General features: G+C 40.9%; 1 long non-coding RNA gene across 1 annotated transcript; it reads left to right on the top strand.

The window, feature by feature from the left end:
* The first annotated feature begins 405 nt into the window (after positions 1-405).
* LOC109312220 lies at positions 406-16,481 on the top strand. The gene is made up of 3 exons (XR_002101751.1): positions 406-416; positions 9,808-9,811; positions 16,404-16,481. It is a non-coding gene; the product is annotated as an uncharacterized LOC109312220 (long non-coding RNA).
* Positions 16,482-23,393: the final 6,912 nt, after the last annotated feature.

Raw genomic sequence — 23,393 nt, 5'->3', positions numbered from 1 at the left:
CACATGCACAAACACACACGCACACACACACACACCAGGATGATAGCAGGTACAGGGTATGCTAGATGGCCATGCGTGGGATGGCTGGTTGGTGGTTCCTGGCTATGATAGCACATGTCATGATGACCTGATGCCACATCAGGTCCAGGTGGGTGGCCATGATGTCCTGCAGCCTTCAATAAGACTTACACAGGATGACTAGCAGGACCTGCCACAGCTACTGGGTCTCTCTGTTTGTTTGGGTGTGCAAGCTAGGAAACAAAGACACATGCAGCTCATGACAGCAGGAGGCTGGGAGCATGTTGGCTCATGCCCAGCAGCCAGTTAAGTGGCTCAGCCATACTAGAGTCTTCAGCAGCCTGGGAAGCCTGTGGGGCATACTGGGAGGCATATGAGAGCACCTCCTTACCTGCTGGGTTTGGCCTATGCAGGAAGGTCTGAGCACCACCCCACCAAAAGGTGAACTTCTATCCTATTTGCTTCAGACGTCACCTTGGATGCTTAGAGTAAAGCTCATAAATTAGAGAACTTCCTCCTCAGGCTTCTTGAATGCCTGTACTTAGCCTCAGTGTCTTGGAAGATCAACAAGATAGTGGCAGGGGAAAAAGAAAGAAGCTGCACAACTTCAATCCTCTAAGCTACATATACCTAGTCTCTCACATTTATAAGCTACAGCTTATGAAGTTTCAACTGATAAAAATACTTTTGGCCTAATGTTCTAAAGTGCTGACACCCACAGCTGCCTGTGAAATCAATGGAAGCCCTGGGTGTTCAGGACCTTTGAAAATCAGGCCATTTATTTTTAATTAAAAGATAGAGAAGAAACTTAGGGGAAAGAAGACTCATATAACTATGGCTGGGCAGCTGGAGTGCTGTGACCTTTGTCTCTTACCCTTATAATAATTGTCTAACTGTTAACTTGTGCTCTCCCCATCTGGTTTTTTTAATCTATCTAGTACCCATCATGTATTTTTAGACCATAACTGTTTTGGGTCAAGAAATATATTCTCATTCTATATATGTGCAATGCCTAGCACAAGGATGCTCTGGTTGAATCCATTAGGTATTACTGTAATTCTAATTATCAACAATAATAATATAGATTGCTTTTAATTACTCTTACTTTCTTACTTGATTTATTCCCACAGACATTATTCAAGATCTAAATTAACTAAGAAGAGGTTATCTATCTATCTATCTATCTATCTATCTATCTATCTATCGGTATACAGATATTAGGCCTGTGTGAAGCTTTGGGTGGTGATTCAATTCGGGGGAGATTTAGCCCAATACAGTGGCCGAATCTCCAAATCTGAATCGAAATAGGGAACCAATTTAAAGGTCTGAATTGATTCAAAGCTCTCCAAATCTTCGGAAAAGATTCAGAGAACTTTGATGATTTTGGCAGTCCCTGGTAGGGGTGTGTGTGTGTGTGTGTATGTACACACAAACAAACCTGTGAAGGAACTTGCAAAATTTCTCAACAAGAAAGACAGACTCTTAAATATAAATATAAATATATATACATAGAGAGAGAGAATTATGTTTTCTTCATATAAAGTGGATATGTTTCCTTCAAAAATGCTTTGGAAGACATTGCTGATGTAAATGTTACTAGTTTTCACTTGACATATTCTTATTTCTTTTGAATTGTTGCTTAGATAACTATGAAAATGAATTGATTATCATAAGTAGATGGAGTATACTTTATATTTCACACTGATGGATGTAGTCAAGGGTATTTTATATTGGATGCCTCCCCTACCATCTTTGTCTTGCAAAATTTGACTTTGAAGTTTTGGATATTTCTTTCACATATTGTATCATTCTCTATTGAATTAACTCAATAAATATAAGTTGCTAGGTTCAATTTTGTACATGAAATGTTGACACCTACCCTGGCCCAAGGCATTGTAATTTATGAAATACTTTAAATATAAAATGATTGCTCAAAAAGTTACCTGGTTCATCATGTTACTCAGCCTAAATTCACCTCATTAAAGTCAGCAGGTAATCTGAAAGACATGAAAAACGGAGAACAGAAAGAAATAACAAACTACAAAAGACAAGAACACTTAAAAGCAGTCAAAGAAAAAAGAACCCTCAGGCATTTGTAGATAGTCACTATTGATGTAAGGCAAGGGATATACTAAAGATAGTTAATGTCATGTAGACACTATAATGAGCCAGTAAATGAGCATGGTTACCTACTTTGTAAGAGCTAAGTAAACAATTGTAAGCATGCTTAAGATTTTCCTTTGCTGATTAATGTTTCTGGCAGGAATGTAAGAAGTGTTCTTTGCCATAATTCTTGGATCAACTATAATTCATGCTAAATACTATCTCTACCTAATCTAAGAACGCAGGGGTGGGGGGCTGCAATAGACTTGCATTCTACAATCTGGTTGGGTCATAACTGTTTGTTGCATAAGGAATTACATAATATAAATAATTCTGAAAATCCTTTACAAAGGTTGTAGTATACAGATGAAAAGAGGAGCAGAAAAATGTGTTTGTTATATCGTACTATAGAATTTTTTCTTTTATGGCTCTTGATCCTAAACCCAACCTAAATAAAGCAACTGGCATTTTCTGTGATCTGCTGATGGATAAGAAGTAGCATACATACAGCTGTGCATGCCTGGCATATAGTTGTTTGATTTTCAGCTTCTTAATCAGCCAAATTTCAGAGAAAGAACTGGTACAGAGAGAAATGGAGTACCAGCCATGTCTGCTGACAGTAACTATAAACATTCTGTTCAATAACAGGTAGCATACTTAAGCCAAGGCCACGATTCTTACTCTTTGCTTCTGACTATTGAGTCACTATCCAATTGCTTTCTATTATCCACAACTGGAGATGCTTAGGAAAAGGTTGTTTGGCCGGAAGCTGATGACCACAGATGGTACTACCAGCTGTGCATTCTTTCATTTTTGTTGGTCCTCCAACAGATTTGGGTCTTTAGCAACTCATTCAGTGGCAGAAGAGGAGGAGGAGAACTAGATAGTTTATCTGTAATGATGCTAGTTTATTGTCTTAGTATGGCACAGAATACTGACTAGGACATGGAGGAGTAAGACCATTATCTCAAGTTTGTTTGATGTTTCAAAACATGTCGAGCCCTCAACAGCTGTAAACAACATTCTGTTTTACCCTTTTTTTATTACCTGCCAAATCATGCCATCCTCATTTTGATCTTGAATATTTAAAATTCTTGGACTCAAATTTATTCAGCCACTCATTGATTCCAGTAAGAGTTTTGCCTCCGTTAACCTTGAGTGAGTATTGGATATCTGGTCTCATATGTAGATTATATCCTTGTTTCTAAGCATTTGTATGTGTGTGTGTGTGCATGCACACATGTGTATGTGTGTGTGCACATAGTTTCCTTTTGTATGTCCCAGTCATTGTTATATATTATATACGAGAGCATTCTCTTTAGAGTCCCTCAGTCTTGGAGTATTATTCTCACAAATGATCTTCTAGAGCTCAGCCTGGGCATAGCCTAAGGCTTATTTCTTTTACACGTATTTCATAGATTTCATAGACAAGGAGTTGGAAGGAACCTCATGAGATCATCAAGTCTGGCCTCCCTGCCATAGTCAGGATGTCTGCTGGGGTCAAATGGTCCCAGCAAGATAAACATCCAGACACCTTTTGAATGAGTCCAGAGCTGGTGCTTGCACCACCTCTTGGGGGAGTCTGTTCCAGATCCCGGGTGCACAGACTGTAAAAAAGTTTTTCCTTATGTCCAGTTTAAATTGGCCTTCCAGGAGTTTGTGGCTGTTAGACCTTGTTATGCCTTGGGGAGTTCTGGTGAACAACTGTTCTCCCAGATCCCGATGTACCCCCTTATATACTTGTAGGCTGCCACCAAGTCCCTCCGAGCCTTCTCTTCTCCAGGCTGAAGACTTCAAAATCTGAAAGCCTCTTCTTGTAAGGCTTGCCGTCTTGGCCTTTGATCAAAAGGATGGCTGTCCTTTGGACTCTCTGAAGCTTATTCACATCCCTCCTGAAGTGGGGGGCCCAAAACTGGATATGGATGGATGAGTAAACTTTTCAAAACCAAAGTGAGAGTATGATCAATGGAACAATATTAGTAAATTTAGTGTAACAGAAATGACATAAAAATATAACACATAGGCAGAAAGTGTCACTGAATCTTAAATATCTGAATTCCCAACTCTATGGGTGTGCCTAAATGTTGCCCTATAGCAACACTGTTGCTGCACTGTGCTTTAATACATCCTCTTGGAAGTACTAAAGCATGGGGCAGTAACTGCTCATACTGCACCGGACATGCACCCAGCACCATTCCTTAGGGGGTGCAAATTGGGGTGACTGTCTCAGGCCCCGTGCTTTGGGGGGCCATTCAGACAGTGCCATACAGGCACTGCTGACCACTGTGCTCCTACCACTTGCCACCCCTTGTTCCCCTCCCGCACAGCCTGATATGCCCCAGGCCCCGCACACCCCTAGGGTTGGCTCTGCACACGTCACAGTTATTTTTAGCAGCTTCTTTACCATAGTGTCGCTTATAATGGGGGTACACGCCACTACAATGGAGTAGCTGCTGGTCATGTGTAGATACCTATAGATATTACGTTGCTATAGTGTGTCACTATGATGACATAGTGTTATGTGTAGACATGTCCTACATTTCTCTTCCCCTTTCTTTCCCTATCTCCAGCTCCTTGATTGTCCTGTTTTTGAATAATAGTTGTCCTCTATATCTCAAGAACAATATTTAAAATTTTAAAATGAGGTAAGAGTTTAATTTCTTTATGACCTTAACTTGCCACTAGCATGAATCTGAAGCAACTCTGCTGACTCCAGTGAAGTTGGTCAACATTACAGTAATGCATTTAAAATCAGAATTTAGTTCAAAGGATCAGTTTAGCATTTGTTTTTGACTTTGTGTAACCAAATATTATGGTTTATTCTCCCTGGGGAGTCTGTTTTCTCTCTATCAACTTAGCTAGCTTCCTAGATGGTACAGCTGTGATAGGATCTGAACATCTGTCTTCCAGTTTTGTTCCTTAGGATGAACTTCAAAAGAGTAAGCCTAGCAAATGATTCAAGTAAACTCTTATGAGGCATTCACTTAAATGTTCTGTGGTTTCTGCAGCAGACTTAGATTCAGAATATTGCTTCTGCATATAAAAAAAGTAGCTTACATTTTTTAAAAGTAGCTGTACTGATTTATACTACTTAAGTTCAAGCTTCTCTAAACAGCCTATGGCTGACAGTGCTTAACTAAAGTCAACGAGAAGAAAACAAGGCTTACTGGTATTGAGTGTTGAAATATTAATTCCAAATTCAACTGTAAAAACAATAAATTATTTAATAAATATAGTTTGTTTTTCACCAAAGCTAGTACACTGCTTATTCTGTCCATGTAGGTGAGTTCTTAGTGAACCTATTTAACCAAAAGTTGCATATTGTAAAATGTTGCTTTTAAGGAGGAAGTATAAAGTATAAAATCTGACTGCACAGCCTTGACACTCATTTGAAATCTCACAATTTCTGTTTCTTTTCTGAACTGTAATTCTCTAATGATTTGTGCATACCAACCATTTATTTGCAAATATGTGTTCTTAGCTTCATAGAAGCCAAGCAGCCACATGAGTGACAAAAGGCTTAAAATGTTAAACTGTGTTGAACTGAACTTGGATGACAGAACCAATGGGCACTAAGTGCTTGGCACTGAGAGGCTGTGCCATTCCCTGTATGTTTGCTGATAATCAAAGCATTGTATGGAGTGAATGCCACTTCAATTTTATGAGCTTTTTATATGACATGGCATATCAAATCTGCCAAGCAGAGGACCATCTGGAAACAGGTCATCAGAATGGACTCTGACAATATTTGACAGACAAGAGTAAAGAACAGAAAGAAAAACAAACTGGCCTGCATACCAGTACAGAATGATTAAAATAAACACATTTTCATTCTATGTGCTAGAATGATGTGCAACTTAATAAATGCAGGCTGAGGTTTCCTTGCGGGATTTAAGCATTCATTAAAAAATGTAGTCGTGTTGAATCTCTGCTTCTTGCACTCTTGTTCCTTTTGGTTGCAATGTCAACTTTTCTGGGAGTACCTGAAAAACTTTTTTTTTTTCTTTTCATTTCTCCTACCAGCTAAACAAAGGTCATTTGTTTAAAAATACCCCTCCCAAAACAGTAAACCTGATGTTATTCTACACACACTGTAGGAAGAGTCAAAAGTAGATTTTTTAACAAACATTCTGAAGCCATTAGACTACTGTAGTTCAGATGAGAAGATAATACTCGATCATTTATCATTGCAAGGTAAACCAGTGTTCTAAATGTCATGCAGTTATTAAAATACTGCAACTGGTGATTGTCTGACCAAATGAAGACCTATGGAAAGTGGTCATCTCATCACTTTATTCTTGACTATTACAGGAAGATGTATCATTTATAGTAGCATTCTCAACAAAAATAATGCCTATAAAAGAAGCCTCTTATCGATGAAATCAAAGGGTTAATATTTCCATGGGTGGTTAGTTTTGTTATGTAAGATATTTAATGAGGGCTGAAAATATGCTCTATGCCATACCCACAATCCTTGTCCCAGGGAGCTTGCAATCTAAACAGAAATACAAAACAAAATACACTGTTCTAATTCTCCATTGCATTAGATGCAGATACCTCCAGGAGTACCATTGTAATCAATGAGCTGTCAGTTGTGAAGACCCAGTTGCAGTACCAGGCATATGATTCAGTCTCAGAATCTATTATAAATCTCCTTTTTTCTCCTTTCTTTAGTGCACTGGCTAGAAGAATGAGTGTTTGGACTTTGTAGGAGGAATGAGTTATGGTGAGGGCTTTGAGAAGAGAGGGTAGGTGGAAGAAGACAACAGCAAAAGATAGAACAAGTGAGGTAGGAATCACTGCTGATTAGTTGAGCAGTTAGATGAAAAGCATGTTTTTCTACTCTCTGAAGTAATAATTTATTGTGTAGAGAAAATGGACAGGACACTTTTTTGCTGCTCTCTGTATAAATCAGATGATGCTTTAAAAGGAAAATTATACCCCTCTGGGATTTGAAAGATCCTTTGTTCCTAATACAATTCAGGTCTGTTCTTAATGCTGTCTGTGCAAGTATGATTTATGCAGATGTACTAGCACTGAAAAGTAGGACAAAAGTATAATAGCTGTATAACATGCTGATAACTCCATGCATGCTTTCCCTTGTCTAATAACATATTGGGTACATTTTATATTGCTGTTTTTTCCCATATTATAATAAGTCATTTCATAGTAGAATTAATTATCCAATTTTCTGAGAGAAAGTACAATGACTAAATACCATTTAACATATTTACTAAGTAATGGAAGATTAAGAATGTATTAAGAAGTGAAAATTCCCATTTCAATCTTTTGAAAAGACTTTTCAGCAAAGACCAAATATCTAGAACATAAAAACAAAACGTGTGAAAACGCCAATGGCAATTTCTTTTCTTTCTTTCTTTTATTTTTTTTAGTTTGTTTTGATTATGCCCACATGAAATATTGAAAATATTCAGGGAATCTTTAGAGATGTTTACAAATCTTTATTTTTTCCCTCACTGACAGCATAAATTTTCTTGGGTTTCCTTTTTTCATGCTGACAACTTACTCTTTACTTTTTAAATATTTTTGTAGAAAACCATACATTTATTGCAACAGGACTCCTACCCCATTACTAAGAGGGGGAGGCCCAGAGAAGGACATGTTACCTCCAAGACAGACCCATGGGGCATATGCTCCAAACTTCAGACTGAAGAAGGGCTGTTGTCAGACTTAATGCTCTGGGAAAAGTGGCAGTGAATCTCCAAAATGCTGAGAGAGACACTACTCAAGGTCTTCTTGACAGTGACATCAGATAGCAGAACTGAGGGAGTATCAGTCACCAAAGCGTTAAGGGAGTATCAGTCACAGACAATTATTTTCCATAATTGTCTTATCTCTGGATCTGAAGGGTATCAGGCAAAAGCAGGTATCCAATTTAGGTGTGAATAGCTAAAGTGCCTTAACTCATGTGTAGATGTGCTAAGGCGTATTAACGCTGTGTATGGCAACTGGTTTGGGACTAACTTTAGTCCCAAGTCAGTCTGCACCCTGTGTTAATGCGCCTTTGTGCGTACATGTGTAGACGTATGCCTAAATCACCTTAACGCGCTTTAGACAAATGGTCTTTAAGTTTAAGGCTGCATAAAAACACAGATAGACACATCCACTGTTTCTGCCACTTCTGCTTTTCTGCCTCCTATCATCATGAGATTTCAAAGTACTGATATTCTTGCAACAGACTCTTCCGCCATTTGGGGCGGTCCTGGGCAATATTCTCTCATGGCTTGATGTTGATGTTACATTTTTTCAAGTTGGCCTTCAGAACATCCTTAAAATGCTTTCTCTGCTCTCCTCTTGAGTGTACACCTTGACTGAGCTCAGAGAATAAAACTTGTCCTGGGAGTCTGGAGTCAGACATGCGGATGCTGTGGCTTGCCCAGTGAAGTTGATGTCAAATGATCATCACCTCAGTGCTTGCGGTACTTGCTTGTGACAGGATGTTAACATTGGTGCTTTTGTCTTCTCACTGGATTTGAAGGATCTTCCACAGGCAGTGTTGGTGGTGCTTCTCCAGCAACTTGAGGTGTCTCCTGTACTTTGTCAATGTCTCAGCTCCATACAACAAGGTGGGAATCATGACTGCTTGATAAACCATTAACTTGGTTTTAGATCTGATGTCACAATCTTCGAAAACCCATTTCCTCGGACATCTGAAGGATGCATTTTCACATTTGAGGCAATGTTGAATTTTTTTGTTAATGTCAGCCTTCTGTGAGAGATGGCAATCCATTACTGAGAACCACTGCTCGCATACCATCATGGAGCAGGTGGAGAATGGTGACAAATTTTGATGGCCATACATACTTGAGAAGGATCCTTCATAAAACTTCTCAGTTGACAGTCAAAGACTTTCATTAGGTCAAAGAAGGCCATATAGAGAGGTTGTAGCGAAACCCCCAGTTTTTCCTTTTTAATACATACATATATATATGATAGATATGCGTTCCCTTCCCTTCCCCAATTATTTCTGGCTTTTCTTTCTCTCTCTATTCCTTATAGCCAAGCATAAGCAAGCTCAGACTTAGGATAAGCTTTAACATTTTTATTTTGGTAGCAAGTTTTTTGTTTTTGTATATCCACTGTTTTATATTGTATTATTATTAGGTTTGTATTGATTCTTACTGTTGTATATTATATTATTATCATTTTTCATATTGATTTTTATTGTTTCATATGGATATTGTATGGTTTAAGCCTGTGTTTGTAAGTGAACCAAAGTCATGTCAAGTTTCCACTTTGTATGTCAAGTCTCCATCTTGTGTCTTCTGCCCAGGCATCCCCTGTGTCGCAACGGTATGAGTCACGTACCCCTCCCATGTAAATTGGATCCTGGATGAATGAGAGTGATTGGGAATGATTGTAATACAATGGTAGCAGTTTCTTTCCTGGCTGTCTCCTCCTTGCCACCACTTATCTGCCCACCCCCATATCTCAGTTGTCTGCCTCAGTTTCCAGCCCCAGTCTACCTTAAGTAAAGCCAAGCCTCCGTTCCTGAGTCAACTTCTTTGTAGTGCACTGGTTCTAATCCTGGTACTGGCAACTTTCACTTCCTACACTTTAACTCTCTCTCTCACCTGAACCTTCCCCCAAGTATCCCAGGTACCCCAAGCACACACATACACACTGTACCATCCAAGCTAGAAACTTACCTGTGTATATGTGTAGGTGGGTTGTATGTATGTGTATATGTATATATGTGTGTATATATATATATATATGGCATTATGTGCATGATATACAAATTGTGATCCGTGTCTAACTTTTGGGGTGTATAGTGTATGTGCTTGAACTGGTGATAGGTATGCATGTGCCTAAGCTGGTTTGGATGTGTATGTGCCTGAGCTGGTAGTGTGTGTGTATGCACCTAATTGATTTGTGCAATGTAATTGTATATGTGCAATGGTGTCACACCCTCCTGTCTAACAGTGCAATATTGAGATCCTGAGAGTTGTCTTGACCCCAGAGGGGTACAGAGTTTATATTGTTTCTGGCATTTTTCCTGCAGCTAGTGACCTATGAACATCATATTTGTTTTGCCTCTTGATGCCCTAAACCCACACTGAGATTCTGGGAAGAGTTCTTCAGCAAATGGAAGGAGGGTTCTTGCAATGATCTGTCCTGCGGTGGACAGCAAGGTGATTTCCACAATTAGACTATCTCCTTTCTTGAAGAATCATAGATTCATAGATGTTAAGGTTGGAAAGGACCTCAGTAGGTCATCGAGTCTGGCCCCCTGCCCTGGGCAAGAAAGAAAGCTGGGGTCAGATGACCTCAGCTAGGTTCTTGTCCAGTCCCCTTTTGAAGACTCCCAGGATAGGGAAGAGCACCACCTCCCTTGGAAGCCTATTCCAGATTTTGACAACCCTTACTGTGAAGAAGTTCTTTATAATGTCCAACTGAAATCTGCTGTCCATCAATTTGTGGCCATTGTTGCTAGTTACTCCAGGGGGTGCCCTAGTAAATAGAGCATCTCCTATTCCCTGCTGCCCTCCCCTAATGAATTTATAGGTAGCCACAATATCACCTCTCAGCCTTCTCTTGCGAAGCCTGAAGAGATCTAAGTCCCTCAGTCTCTCCTTGTAGGTCCTTGCCTGCAGGCCTCTGACTAATGAGTGACCTTCCTCTGAACCCCCTCAAGATTCTCTGCATCCGTCTTGAGGTGCAGTGCCCCAAACTGGACACAATAGTCCAACTGTGACCAGTGTCTCATAGAGGGAAAGCATCATCTCCCTGAACCGGTTAGTCATGCATCTGCTATTGCATGATACTGCTTGATAAAGTGTGGTTAGCCTTGTTGATCACATTGACAACTCAAGTTCATCTTGGAGTTAACTATGACTCCAAGGTCCTTTTCCACTGCTGTGCTACTGAGAAGGTCATCCCCCAGCCTTTAAGTTTGATGGTGGTTCTTTTTGCACTTGTCTTTGTTGAACTGCATCTGATTTAGCTCTGCCTGTTTTTCCAACCTGTCCAGATCCACCTGGATCCATTGCCTACCCTCTGGTGTGTTAACTTTGCCCTATAATTTGGTATCATGGATTTGATAGATTTCATAGACATTAGGGTCTGAAGAGACCTCAGAAGATCATAAAGTCCAGCACCCCGCTTGAAGGGCAGGAAGTCAGCTGAGGTCATAGGATCCCAGCAAGATAAGCATCCAATTTACTCTTGAAGGTGTTCAGTGTAGGTGCTTGAACCACCTCCGATGGCAGGCTGTTCCAGACCTTGGGGGCTCGGACAGTAAAGAAATTCTTCCTTATGTCCAGCCTGAAATGGTCTTGCAGTAGTTTATAACCGTTTGACTTTGTCATCCCTTGGGGCACTCTGGTGAACAAACGTTCCCCCAGATGTTGGTGGTCACCCCGATAAACTTATAGGTGGCCATCAGATCACCCCCTAGCCTGAACTTTTCCAAGCTAAAGAGCCCCATTGCTCTCAGCCTGTCGTTGTAAGGTCTGTTTTCCTGACCTCTGATCATGTAAGTGGCTCTTCTCTGGACTCTCGCAAGCTTCTCCACATCCTTTTTGAATTGAGAAGCACAAAACTGGATGCAATACTCCAGCTGCAGCCTCACCAAGGCTGAGTACAAGGGGAGAATGACATCCTGGGATTTGCTTGAGAAGCATCTATGGATGCAAGCCAGCGTTTTGGTCACTTTACTATCTGTGAACTTGGACAGGGTGCTCTCCACGCCCTCATCCAAGTCACTAATGAAGACCTAATAAGGGACTGAGTCTTGTGGGACTCCACTGCCCACATCTTTCCAGGTCCATACAGACTCATTCACCACCACTATCTGGGTGTGACCTCTAAGCCAATTTGCCACCCACCTGACCGTGTAATTATCTACATCACAGACTGTCAGTTTATTTAGGAGAACAGAATGAAATACTGTATTGAAGGCCTTCTTAAAGTCTAGGTAGATGATATCTACCTCGAGTCCTGTGTCTAAGCATTTTGTGACCTGGTCACAAAAATAAACAAGGTTAGTCAGGGAGGATCTACCTGCAAGGAATCTGTGCTGATTCCCTTTCAACATTATTTCCCATGTACGGCTCCCACAAATGTGATTCTTAATGATTTTTTTTCCAGAGTTTTTCCAAGGATGGAGGTGAGACTAACTGGCTTATAGTTTCCTGGCTTCTCCCTCCTCCCCTTCTTGAAAATAAGGACCACATTTGCCCTTTTCCAGTCCTCCAGGATCTGACCAGACCACCATGAGTGCTTGAACAGCCATGTATGTGGCTCTGCTATGACAGTGGCCAATTTCTTCAGCACCCTTGGATGAAGTTCATCAGGACCTGCTGATTTGAATGCATCTAGCTCCTCCAAGTGCTACTTTACTTCGTCTGTGTTAAAAGTTGGTGGGCTGGTGTCCCTCCTGTGTCTATTTATGATCCAATTGGGAGATTTGTCTTGGTCTGTGTCTAGGAATACAGATGCAAAGAACTCACTGAAATCAGCTTTGTCCCCCCTCTGTCACCAATTGCCCTAGTTTGTCCTGTAGGGGTCCTCTGCTACCCTGCACCTTCCTTTTGCTCTCTATATACCTGAAGAAGGACTTTTTGGTGTCCTTAATTTTTGTCACCAGCCTAAATTCTAATCCTGCTTTGGCCTTCCTAACTGATTCCCTGCAAGTGCGAGCCAGGGAGATATGCACCTCCTTGGTAGCTATCCCTTGTTTCCACAGTTTGTATACCTCTTTCTTTGCCCTTAGGCTTTCCTGGACTTCCCTGTTTAGCCAAGGGAGATTCTTGGCCTCTTTGTCCCCTTTTGTGCACAATGGGATTATCTCTTTCTGTGCCCATAGGATCACTCCCTTGAGGAATGACCACTCTTCCTGGACCCCCATTTTGCCAAAGCTTTTGAGCTTTAATGTCTAACTAATCTCTTAAGCACCCTGAAGTCAGCCTTTTTGAAGTCTAGCACTTCAGCCCTGCTGGTTTGTTTACTCACCCTTTTCCGGATAGTGAATTCAATCAATTGATGGTCACTATTCCCCAGGTTACCTTGTACCTGCAGATTTCCCACCAGGTCATCTCCTGTAGCCAACACCAAGTCTAGCAAGGTGTTTCCCTTAGTGGGATTGTATATATCCTGCATTAGGTGGAGGTCCTGTATGTTAAGAACCTACATGAGTAGTTAGATTTAGCTGACTGCTCCTCCCAGATGGCAGTGCAGTTTAGATTACCCATGACAACCATATCTCTCGACCATATGGCCTCTGAGAGCTGTCTCAAGAATTCCAAGTCTAGATTATCTTCCTGATATGGTGGTCTATTGTAGACCCGCACTACCAAGTCCCTTTCCCCCTGACCCCTGTGCATCATGACCCACAGTACTTCAGTTGGGCCCTACTCTGATCCCATCTTGATTATAAAAGTTGTATATTGTTCCTTAACTTAGAGAGCAACCTCCCCCTTTTCCCCCATTTTATCCCATCTGTACAACTTGTAACCCTCAATGCTTACTGCTCAGTTGTGAGAAGGGTCCTACCAGGTTTCAGTTAGTCCAACCAGGTCAAACTTGTTGCTTGCAAAGAGGAGTGCAAGTTCCCCCTGCTTGTTCCTCCTGCTTCTAGTATTAGTGTAGAGACATTTAACCCCCTACAATGGGTGCCTTTAGTACCCCCCTGTCCTGATGTCTATTGGGCCCCTTAGTGCTTTCCTTAGTGCTTACCTGGGCTGATCCAGTGCTTTGCTCAGGACATGCTGATCCAAGGTTCTCTACTTCCCTGTTCCCCACCAAAAAACTAGTTTAAAGTCCTTTGGAGAAAATCAGCCAACCTGTAAGAGAACAGACTCCTACCTTTAGAAGAGAGATGAAGACCATCTTGTCCCAAGATGCCTCTTTCATGGAAGTGTGGATCGTGGTTGTAGAAGCCCAAACTCTTATGATGGCACCAACTCCGGACCCACAGGTTGACTTCCCTGATGCAGCATCCTGATGTTGATGATGACTGCTGATTGGAAGGATGGATGAGAAGACCACCTGTGCCCCCAACTTCCTTAATATGGCCCCCAGAGTCCTATAGTAACCCATGACATGGTCCAGACTACTCCTGGCCACATCATTCATGCCCACATGGATGAGAACCATTGGATAGTAATCAGAGGTCAGGATGAGGTTGGGAATCCTCACAGTGATGTCTCAGATCCTGGCTCTAGGTAAGCAGCAAACCTCCTTGTACTCTCTGATTGATAGATAGGCCTCTCCATGCCTCTCAGGAGGGAGTCGCCAATCATGATGACCTGGCATTTCTTCCTCCAGCTGCTTGATTGTTGCTCAGCCTTCCTGCTGTTTGTTGAAGACATATCTTTTCCTGTGACTTCATCTGCTGCATCATCCTCTAGTGCTGCCAGGGCTTTGTATCTGTTCCCCAGTAGCACTGAGGAAGCAGTCACAGTCACACGTTGTCTAGCTCTGGAGGTGACCATTGTCCATTCAGCTGTCCTGGGACTCTCCCATGATGTCTCTGTGCTAGGTGTCCAGTCCTGCAGAGAATGAAAATATCCATCAATCTTATCCTCTGCAGCCCTGATCCAGTGCATCCTGCTCATCTCTGCCTGGAGTTCCCTCACCAGCCACTTCATGGCCTCAATCCAGGCATATGTGGGATAGTCAAGGGAACACCCAGCCCCCATGCTACTCTGACTCCTCAGAGGTCCTTCCAGTTAACACCCACAGACAGGGGCCAGGGAACTGCCAATCCATGCAAGTGGGGACTGTCATGATCATGGTGTCCCTGAGGTCATCTGGGATTTCCTCATCATTCCAGATTCTTAAGACGAGGGTTTGGAGCTGTGTTGTAAGCTCTTCTTCCTCTGCTTGAAGATTTCATCAGGTTTACCATCTATTCTGTATGCCTTGTCAGTCTTCATCTGCTTGATAGGTTTCCTCACCTCATCAAGGGCTTGAGGGATTCCATGATCATCTCTGACTGCTCACTTCAAGATGAAATTGAGAACAATGTCATCAACAACATATTCTCAATTAATAAGGTCTTCAAAATGCTCTTTCCATCAGGCACTGATGGATCCCCTTTCCTTAATCAGGTCTTCTCCATCATTAGGTCTCAAAGAGGTTGGTCCCTGAATTCTTGGACTGTAGATGGCTTTGGTGGCCCTAAAAAAAATCACACTTATGGTGAATGTTGGAGAGATGTTGAATGTTTTTTTCCTTGTCTTCCAATATCTGTTCTTTGTATCATGGGTCCTCCTTTGAACCTCTGCCTTGGCTTGATGGTGATCCAATTTCTTTTTCTTTGAGTTGATGTCATTCTGCCAAGCACAACAGTCTATGCACTTACAGCTGATCAGTTATTGGATATCTTGGTCATTCTCATCAAATCAGTCTTGATGTTTCTTGATAGTGAATTGAAATATCTCTTCTCAGGTGATGATGACAATGAACTGGAAGACACCCCAAGCACTACTGACATACTCTTGTTTTTGTTGACTGGAATTCACCAGTATTTTTGTTAAGGTGCTGGTACTTCAGGTCTCACTTGATTAGGTCCTTAAGTCCTTTGATGTTGACCTTCTGTCTTCTTCAGACATTGCTTCTGCTGCAGGCATTATTTGGGAGACAGTTTGAGTGACATAACTGAGTGGATAAGTTGGTTATGTCTCTAATAGCAAAAATCTGTCTGCTGTATTTTATCCTCTGCTTTTTTTCATAACATAACTTCAAAAAATATTTAATGCAATTTCCTACTAGAGATGTTTTACGTTCATAAAACCTTTTTCATTTGTTTTCTCTACATCACTTTGTGGGACCCTATTTCAAAAAGGATTTTCTGCTAATAGAGGCATTCCAATGTAACAAAGGTGGAAACAAAGGTCTTTGATACGGTATCCCATCCCATTCTAATAAATAAAGTAAGGCTGTGAATTTGATGTTTACATGGTCCAGTGGGTGGCAAATTGGCTTGTGGGTCACACCTAGAAAGTGGTAGTAGATGAGTTAGTATTGACCTGGAAGAAGTTGGGTAGTGGGGTAGTCTTTGGACTTGTACTCCTCAATGTCTTCATTGATGACTTGGATGTGGGCATGAAGTGTACTCTATCCAAGTTTGCAGATGATACTAAATTGTGGGGTGAAGTGGAGGGTAGAGAATGATTAAAGGAATACCTGGACAGGTTGGAAAAGTGGGTAGAACACAGTAGGATACAATACAACAAGAAGAAATTTAGAGTGCTGCAACTAGGGTGTATCAATATCCAGAACACCTACTGGCTAGGAAATGACCCTTTCAGCAGCAGAGAAATGGAAAGGGAACTTGGAGTCACAGTGGACTCTAAGATGAAAATGAGTCATCAGTGTGACGAAATCATCAGCAAAGCTAACCATACTTTATCATGCATCAGCAGATGCATGACAAATAAAAACCAAGGAGGTCATACTTCCCCTCTATGTGGCATTGGTCACACCACAGTTGGAGTACTGCATCCAGTTTTGCGGGCCATAATTCCAGAAGGATGTTGATAGACTTGAGAAGGTCCAGAGGCAGAGGAGAGCCACTCATATGGTTAGGGGCTTACAGGACAAGCCTTATGAGGAGAGACTGAGGGACCTCTGCAAGAGAAGCCTGAGAGGTGATCTTGTGGCCACCTACAAATTTATTAGTGGGGCACAGCAAGGTATTGGAGATGCTCTGTTCACCAGGGAACCTGTTGGGGTAACAAGGAACAATGGCCAAAAACTGACAGAGAGAAGTTTTAAGCTAGACATCAGGAAAAACTTCTTCACAGTGACAGTAGCCAGAATTTGGAATGGGCTTCTAAGCGGGGTGGTGCTCTCCCCTACCTTAAGGGTCTTTAAGAGAAGGCTGGATAGGCATCTGACTGGGGCCATCTGACCACAGCACTCTTTTCTGTCCAGGCATGGGGTTGGACTTGATGATATCTTGAGGTTCATTCCAACCTGAGCATCTATGAATCTATGAATCTATGAAATACTGAGTGAGTTTGGCAAATTTTTGCAAGCTTGTTGGTCTGCAAAAACTGTAGGAATTAGAGTTATAAAGACAGTGGTTGGCATTTACACATTTACCTTCCTTCAGAGTTGACTAATTAACCATAGTAAAACATCACTGTCTTTATGAGTGGTGCTATTAGGTCACAGGAAGCTAATTAACAATGCTCCAGGATACTACTGTTCAACACAAGTTCTATCCTATGGTGGAGCTATTTACTCCACTGCAATACATGTATACAGCATGGTGACAGAGTGGCTGGGCCATGCAGTTGCTACATTGCAGGGGCCACCTGTTCATTAGCCCCAGATCAGACACCCTCATGCCCCAGTCAGCCCCTTCACAGAAGGTTGAACCAGGATGGAGCAGCTCTGGCCTTGTAGGCTGATCCCCTGAGTCCGCTGCCAGTTAGGACTATGCTGCCTTGGCACAATGTTCTGTGGAAACATGGGTGCACATGCAAACACAGTGCCCAGGAACAATAAACTCTGTTGTGACTGTGCCACAGTTTATTCAGGCACAGTAATTGCATATGTAGATGCACCCAGTCAGAAGGATGTTTACCATGGTTGGTAATGGAAGGGGAAACTTAAGTGCCTGTTCAATTTCCAGTTATATCAGTTATTCAGTACATAGCTTAACTTATTAAGAAGGCATTTTGATAATATCAAAGGTTTGGAGCATGAATGCCACCTACTATATTTACAGAGATAAGACTACATTTACCCACCAGACATCATGGGGAAAACTCCTCATCTTATTTTTGCATACAAGAAAATCTCATTAAATACATTGTCAATCATTAAACTGCTGCCAAAAGCAGCATTTACTCAGTAAGGGGAACCAACTATGAAGGTGATTAAATGCAGCCAACAGTGACCATGGTCCGTTTTGGGCAAACATACTGATGGGGACTTACCAGAATACATTAGTGCTGCTCATCTAAATAAGATGCATGGTAGTGCCCACTTTGCTCAGCCCCCCTCAGTGCCAACTCTTTTTCAAGTCATGATGAGCCACTGCATTGAATACATATATCCTGGGCCCATCTAAATGTGACACTATGTCACCATAGCAATACACTACAGTGACATAGCATCAGTGGGCACAAACCGTGATGCTGCATCTATGTCACTGCAGTGATGCACTCCCTCAGTATAGTATATTGCTACATAGTGACATATTGGCTAAAAATAACTATGCTCTGCAAGTGTGGCACAGCAACAGAAATACTAAATGATTGTGCAGTAACAACAATACTCTAGGGACATATGTTGACATGCCCCCTGCATCTTACTTTTCCATCTTCAATTATTACTTTTTCCTCATTAGTCTTAAACATCTGGAAAACACCTCCAAAGAGGGCTCCAAACAGTTCACTCAGAATCCTTCTGTTCCCCTGTCTCTCAACCTATCACGTATGATTAGTGTGGCCCTGCCCTCCATGAGGTGGAGCTGGACCAGGTTGCCCTGCATCTCATCTGCTTATAATTTTTGGAGACCCATGACAAGAACACTTGGTTCCAGTCATGAATGGAGACTAATTAGCACATGGATTCTTTGTGGGGGATATCTGGAGTACACACACATACTGAGCAGTGCTGAACTGTGGGGTCACCATGGCTTGAAATTCTGTTGGCTCTAGAGGGGGTTAACCCAATGAACTATATTGTAAATCATGAGTCTTTTGGCTTTGGAGTAATATCATACATAGTTCATACTATATATAAAGAGGTAGAAAAGTGCTCCTTAAAAGTGTATTTATGGAGAACCTGTGCTAAAAACTTGTGGCAGTTTTTAAAAAAGGTAAAATGCCTTAATTTTGGATGCACTAAACTGCCACAGGCATGTTTATTTCAAAATCAGTCTTTTCGAATGTGTTCCTCATTTCCATTTGCTCAGAAAGAGCAGAGTCTCACATTAAGGGGCAGGGAAGAGTTGTGGGGAAAGAAAATTGAAGGGGGAAGAGGGCAAGGAGGCCACCTGACTCCCCTAACTTATTTTCCCTACTACAGCAGTGGGAGGGGGACAAATTTAAGGCAAACCGCTCATAATTAGATTCTATACATGGAAAATTATATCAAATTATATCAATTTATGAATTTCTGATATCTCGAATCTAATTTTGGGTGATCCTCTTATGTTTGAATAAATATGGTATTTCAACTTGTAGTTGCATCTTTTTTAATTAACATCAAGCCTTTTTATTATTTCCCCATATAAACCAGTTGAACAGTTGATTGATTTTAACAAAATAGGACTGGGGTATTACAATAGGTAGGTTATGCATATGCAATAGGTAAATTAGACAAAGTAAGATATTCATTAAAAAATATATTAGCATGCCTTCCCATGGACATTGACAACCTGCTCCATTGGTTCAGATCTTGTCATATAGCACTGAGAAACTCCTTAAAGTTTTGGTATCATTAATATCATTCATGTTTTTGGATATTTTAATACCGAAATGAGTTATCTGTTCTGGGTGCTATTGAAACACCCATTTGCCAAATATATCTTTTATGGTATACTTATTTAGACCAATTGACAAAGTTCAATTAATCCAATCTATTTCATAACCAAGGTAGAATGCTAAAATTGTGGATTACTCATAAGAGGGGAAAAAAACCTCATACTTCCACGGTATGACAAAATAGTAGTGCATCGTTGCATACAACAGCATCTTGTGTTCACTATCACCTACCTTAATGCCATTTTTATCACCTGTATACTTTATAGCTGTAGCCAATTCTAAGTAAAGTGGAAGGGGAGGCAGGGTGATGGATAAACTTGTTGAATCCTCTTTTGTAAGGGACATGGATTACACAATTTATTATCAGTCACAATTCTTTAAGTGGGATTTATGTATAACAACTTTACCCAGCTTATGAATTTTTAATACATAAAAAGGGACCTCCAAGAAGTACAATCAAAGGTCTTTTTCTACACCAAGTGCTAAAAGACTTATAAGGACTTTGGAATTTTGTATTACTACGACATGTATACGTTATTTGAACCATGACTTTTTTGGATAAATTTTATTGATTTTTGTGGAATGATTTAGGAAGGACCTGTTCTAATCAATGAGATAAAGTATTGACTAGGATTTTGGTGTCTACATTTATTAAAGAAGTTTGTGTATAGTTAGAACAATTCATAAAATCCTTTGTTGGTTCAGAAATTACAAAAATAATAGCTTCACCTAGAGTGGTTGGTAGCATATCTTGTTTGTTTTTTTACTATCAGCTTACATATTCAATACTTGAGGTAACAGTATAACTTTATTCTTATTATAAAACTCCACAGAAAAAACACCAGTGTCCCACGTTTTATTAGTGTTTGTGTCCTTAAGGCCAAAGTTATTTCCTTTAATGAGAAATGAGTCAAAACATTTCCTTTTCTGTCTCTGAAATTTGTTACATGGGTATCAAGTCCAAGATCATATCTATTTCTTCAGTAGTAACATTTACACTATTGTTATATAAATCAGAATAGAATTGATTGACCTGTTTATTTATTTGTCCCTGTATCATATGCATATTCCTAATGAAGTAATTTACAGCTGATTCTTTACTATGATTGGATTTAATATTTAGTACACATGCTAGTAACCTTCCTGAACATTCCCCTGATTCACAGTGAACTTGGTGTAATCTATACAAAGTATACTCTGCCTTTTGAGACCATAAAATATTCAATTCATATCTCCTCACTAATAATTTGAAGTTTATCCTTTATCAGGCAAAGGATCTGTGACACAATCTGCACAATCCAAAGTTTTAATTTTTCTTATTAAAGTATGTATTTCTGAATCCTGTTTTTTCTGTTTGCAGAAATACATTTTTGTTAATATTTTATTTGTATTTAAAAGGCCTTTGTAAGAAGGCCTTAGCACTTTCTTCTACCATTGAAGTAGGGGAAGTAGTAGGCTGATTAAGTTCCATAACTTCTTTATAACGGATGTTTCAGATATGTAAACATTCATCACATGTTGAATCAGCAGTAACTTGCTACAGCTAGTGTAACTGTGATGGAAGAGCTGAAACGCCACCTCAGAATGAACCAAGGCTGATTGACCATCGAGTTTTGGTTTGAGAATTTAAAAAGTAGTCAATTCTAGAATTTTCAAAATGAGGCACTGCAAATAAAAGAAAAATACCCTATAATTCTCATTGTCAGATTCACTTTTTGGCAAGGTCTGAAATATAACTTTTTATAACTTCTCTAGAACTACATTTCATGGATAGAGGGGCACAAGAGCTATCAATGATAGGATCAAAACTATTTCAGACAGCTTTACAAAAAAGAATGATATGATATTCAATTGTCTGAATTAAGACCATAGGCATATTTCAACGTAAAAAACAGAATCCATAACTTTAACATTTTCAAGAACATACCTACCATCTGGATCATCAGCTATGTAAATTAAATGGGGCACTAAAATAGAAACTCCATGTGACTGCATAATATACACTTGAGATTGCTAACAGCACCCAACAATGTTCTATTTTGGAAATTCCTTTATTGACCTATAAGGGATTTTTTTGGAGCACAGTAGTTTCAACCTCCTTTTTTTTTGTCTTAAATTTTTTTTTGTCTTTTTAATAGGTCTGTTAAGGTCCTTAACATTCAAATATACATACTAAATAGACTGGCCATTCTCAGTGACTTTACTTCCATGTTCATCTTTGACTATAGCTGGCAATTTGCCAGTTTCTTAAGTCAATTGTACATTGTTTATTTGTATACTGCCATAGTTTGTGGTTTCAATACTCTCCCATATATTTAGAACTTATATCATACAATTTCAAGCACATTTTTGAAAAGTTCATGAAGGATAAGTGGAAAAGAAAAAGAAAAGAAATATAAAGTCCAGAAAACATAGCAGAATTATAATATATGATATACGGGGCATGTCTACATGAGACATGTACTGTGGAGTTCACTAGCTCCACAGTAAAATAGCATCATCTACATGTGCAGTACTATTAGGATAGAGTTAACTAATTAAGTACACTCTAGGTTAGTACTGCCAGATACAGATACTACCCTACAGCGGAGTTATTTACTCCATTGCAATGCATTGTGCCCTAGTCAGCCCCTCTGCATCATGTTGAGCCAGCTCAGAGCAGCTCTGGGCTAGGAGGCTGAACCCCAGCCCCCCTGCCAACCAGGGCTGCCTGGTTCAACAGGCTAAGTTCCTGGGCATACATGCAAACATGGTGCCCAGGATCAATAAACTAATACCACGTTGCACTAATATCATGTATAGACACATCCACTGGCCAAGGACAGACATGAGTCGGCAGTGTGACGAAACCATCAGAAAAGCCAATGGCACTTTATCGTACATCAGCAGATGCATGACAAATAGGTCCAAGGAGGTGATACTTCCCCTCTATCGGGCGCTGGTCAGACCGCAGCTGGAGTACTGCGTGCAATTCTGGGCGCCGCACTTCACGAAGGATGCGGATAATCTGGAGAGGGTCCAGAGAAGGGCCACTCGTATGGTTAAGGGCCTGCAGGCCAAGCCCTACGAGGAGAGACTAGAGAAACTGGACCTTTTCAGCCTCCACAAGAGAAGGTTGAGAGGCGACCTGGTGGCTGCCTATAAGTTCATCAGGGGGGCACAGAAGGGAATTGGTGAGTATTTATTCACCAAGGCCCCCCCGGGGGTTACAAGAAATAATGGCCACAAGCTAGAAGAGAGCAGATTTAGATTGGATATTAGGAGGAACTTCTTCACAGTTCGAGTGGCCAAGGTCTGGAACGGGCTCCCAAGGGAGGTGGTGCTCTCCCCTACCCTGGGGGTCTTCAAGCGAAGGCTAGATGTGTATCTAGCTGGGGTAATGTAGGCCCAGCACTCTTTCCTGCTTATGCAGGGGGTCGGACTCGATGATCTATTGAGGTCCCTTCCGACCCTAGCATCTATGAATCTATAACACATAAACTAGTTTAGGTAATTGGAAACCAATTGAAAAATGGGCAAAACCAGTTTAAGACATACTTGGATGGAGGTAGTATCCCGCCTACCTGACTCTGGTTAACCAGTCAATTGAATTTGTGTCCCATATACCCTCATGACTCAAACTGCCTTGCTGTCCTCCAGCATCCCATGATTTTTTGCATGCCCATGCTCTGCTTTGTGGATCCAGGCCATTCCTGCCCCCTGGGCTGTCACATTGCTGAAGCAGCAAAGCCTTTATTCCCCAGCCCTGTGTTCTGCCAGTGGCGGTACAGAAGGAGAGGGGTGGGGGAGCAGAAGCCTTCT

The sequence above is a fragment of the Crocodylus porosus genome, unplaced genomic scaffold (genome assembly GCF_001723895.1).
Source record: "Crocodylus porosus isolate Cpor-Errol unplaced genomic scaffold, CroPor_comp1, whole genome shotgun sequence".
NCBI classification, from domain to species: domain Eukaryota; kingdom Metazoa; phylum Chordata; order Crocodylia; family Crocodylidae; genus Crocodylus; species Crocodylus porosus.
The sequence above is the reverse complement of the archived record's forward strand: the minus strand, read 5'-3'. Positions and strand labels throughout refer to the sequence as shown.